Source organism: Phocoena sinus, chromosome 1 (assembly GCF_008692025.1).
Source record: "Phocoena sinus isolate mPhoSin1 chromosome 1, mPhoSin1.pri, whole genome shotgun sequence".
Classification (NCBI taxonomy): Eukaryota; Metazoa; Chordata; class Mammalia; order Artiodactyla; family Phocoenidae; genus Phocoena; species Phocoena sinus.
The window spans coordinates 152122106-152125552 of record NC_045763.1 but is presented as its reverse complement, the minus strand read 5'-3'; positions in this window follow the sequence as shown (position 1 = coordinate 152125552).

Here is a 3447-nt window from a genome sequence, read left to right as displayed (position 1 = left end):
GGTGATAAAAGTTTGGTCTCTTTTCTGACAGTGGAATCCTTGAAATAGCAAAACATTAACTTCCTTAAGACAGACTTACAAATGAGAACTAAAACTTGACCAGTCCACAGAAGTGTTTACGACCCCAGCTCCCCAATCTTGGAGGCACACAAGCAGTAAAGCAAAAATCACCATTTCCTGCCATTTTTCTGTCATAAATCTCTTCTGGATTTAGTGGCCTCAATGAAAATCTTTGGATGGGTGTCATTTTTCCCAGCGTCTTTGGGGTTCAATTATTTCTAACTTTTCTACTCAACTAATGGAAGAAAAGTCTTCTGCACAAAATGAACAAATATTTCCATTACTGCTTAGGAACTCTATGTTAAGACCCAAGCTCTGGGAAGAAGTTAATTAAACATGAAAGAGCTGAGAGAGATTTTTCAGTGAGTTAAATAAAAGTTATTTATCCCTGCCCTCCTTTATGATGAGAGCACAGAGAGTACAGAGCATTCAGTTATTGCAAACAGTAGTCTTTTCACACTTGTAATTTAACTCTGAACATAATGAGATGGTAGTTTTTAATTAACCACCAGCAGACTTTGTAATTGCTGAATTGGCATTTGAAAAAAGTCAGCTCTTCATTCTCTGGCACACAAATTGATTTATATAGATTTAGGCAAGTCTTGATATGGCTTTCCAAATCTGCACAGCCTCAAGTTCAGTTTTATTCCGTTGATCCCTTTATCCCCTAAAAGTGACCCCTCCACCTACTTAACAAGATCCTAAAAAAGACAGACGCATTTGTCAAACCTTTTAACAAACCTTTTAATTCAGTTTATTTATTGTACCTCATTTCTATTATGTTTCCAGTCTTTTAATACTGCAGTGAAAATGACTGCAGGACAATTACTCAGCATAGGAGGATCTGGACCAATTTTAAGTGCTGACTTGGCCTTTATTGGTGGTCAGTCAATGTCCGATTAGGAAGAACATTGTATACAAACTGGAAAGAGCTGCGAATTGTCGTGTATAACAGGGTTGTTCAAGAACACCTAGCTTACCAGTTCTCCACCTTAAAGCTATACTTTGACCAGAGTCACATTCTGGCACACAGTAGGTTCTTAGTAAATGTAAGTTTCCTTCTTTCCTATGTGTTTAGGAAGCTGAACTGACACTTTCAGGCCACTAGTAAACAACCTAACGTTATGAAGGAAAAGGACAATGCACCTCAGACTTTTTTTTAACTGGGAGCTAGCTTGGGCAGATCCTATGACACTTGTTCCCAAGAACAGCTGTCTGTTGTTTCACCACCTTCCCAAAAATAACCTCCAAAAGAGCCCTCATCAGTTTCAAGTGACACTAGACGATTGCTTAAAGGGAACACACATATGGAAGAAAAATATTCAAATGGAATGCAACTGAATGATTAATCCATTTACCCATTTACATGGTTGTCTAAAGTCTATGCAGTTGGGTTGGTTACTAAAACGGTGTGAGTTTCACCCAAGGGTTTCCACTAACAACCAATCCCTTTTTGCCTGTTAGGTATTATGGTAATCATAATACCGACAGTGTGACATCAGAAGCCCCATGGCAACAGACTGATGTGAAAGTCAGATGATTAATTTAACCTGAGTTCAAACAGAAGGAGGCACTGGTCGACTTCACAGGCAGACTGCCATGGTAAAATGTCAAGAGACACAGAGAAGTTATCATTATGCACAGGGAGTAAGAAGGAGCTGCTACCAAACCAAATGGTGCCAAGAAACTGGGAAGATAAAGGAGAAATCAAACAGACTCAAGTGACTAGGCCATTATCAAAAGACTTACAGTAGCAGTTGGGTAATTTGGCCATATTACTCTAGGGGACAAAAGAAAGTGGCAGAAACCCATATTAACTTGTTAAGGAACTGCTCATGTAGGAATAAGAATCAGTATAGACTATAGATAAATAATAATATGTCGCAGAATTTTGATGGCTTTGGCCTTTTCAAAGCACTCTCGTATCTTCTCATTTCATCCTCTGCACACTCCTTAAGACCTCCAGCACAGATATTATTATCCATATTGCAGAGGCTAGTTTCTGTTATTGTTGCTTTATTTTGTTTAAGGAAAATCCCTCAGACAATTAGCTTGGGTATTTCAAAAGAGACTGCTAAGACTTTAAAAACAATTATGCAAGACAATATAACTTTGTGAAAACACAATGCTTTCATTAAATACCAGAGATAGGAGGAAATCACGGGAAGGGGTTAAGGGGACAGTGGAGCCAGCCTGGCTAGAGTCAAATCCCAGCTCTGTCTCTTACCGGCTGGGTGACATTGGGTGGGGTAAGTTACTAACCTCACTGTGTCTCCTTTACTTCGTCTGTAATGGGGATGAAAACTGTACCTATCTCACAGGGCTGTTATGTGGATTCACTAAGTTATAATACACATAAAGTGCTTGGCACATAGTAAGTACTATATAGATGTTTTCCGTTGTTCTAATTTTTCATGAGCCCTACCCTCAGAAAAATTCTACATCCAGTCTGTTTCTTGGGAGGCTCCATCCCATTTACCCTTGCCCATGGGAGTCTATCATTTCAACACTTTCCAGATACTGGGAAAGGACTGACCATCTTTGCATGCACAGTCAGGGAGGCTCATTGGGTGATCCCAGGCTGTGGTTCCAAGGGCTATGGCTCTAGAGCTTCTGAATAGAGCATCAGTTTCCAAACAAACATGCAACGCGAACATTTGCCAACATCTGAACACTGGATTTACCAAACAAAGACTTTGAAAATTGACACATTTGTTTCAATCAAAGCAAACAAATGATAGGCTTGGGTTATTAGGATGCACAAGCGTTTTATCCACATTTCCCAGAACTGCTTTCAACAAAAAAGCAGCCGGCAGGTGGGACTGCTTCCATTTAAACAGACTATTGGGATGAAACTGGCATTTCTAAAATATTTTCTTGGTCAGGGCTGTGGGGTTTAAAACCAAGCTAGGCTGACAAAGGATTCAATCAGACGATCTGATTGGGTTGAGCCCCCTATTGTTTGCAAACCATTCTATCTGAAGTTATTCTTTTGAGGATCCCACTGGCATATCCATGATTCTATTCTCAGTGTTATTCTGTTTAAGAATTCCTGTACTCTGCAGTGTCCTGAAATACTTGGTTTTGATGTTTATAGCACCCGTTTCCCTTGGTTTTATCTGTGAAGTCCTGGTCATTAGCTTGTTTTTTGTTTTATCCTCTCCACGGCTGCAAAGATGTTTTATTCCATTTCTCCAGGGAAACAAGTTTTAATTGCCAATTGACTAGGTATTCAACATGATAAGGTATCTAAACCCTGAGAGCTTCCTCCTTTCATTAAAATGTAGATCCAGTTTCTTTTCCCTTAATGCCACATGCTGTTATTAAACTGAAATAACGGAAATAGTAAAAGCCAGATGTCACTTCAGTCTCAAGTTTGACATGGGG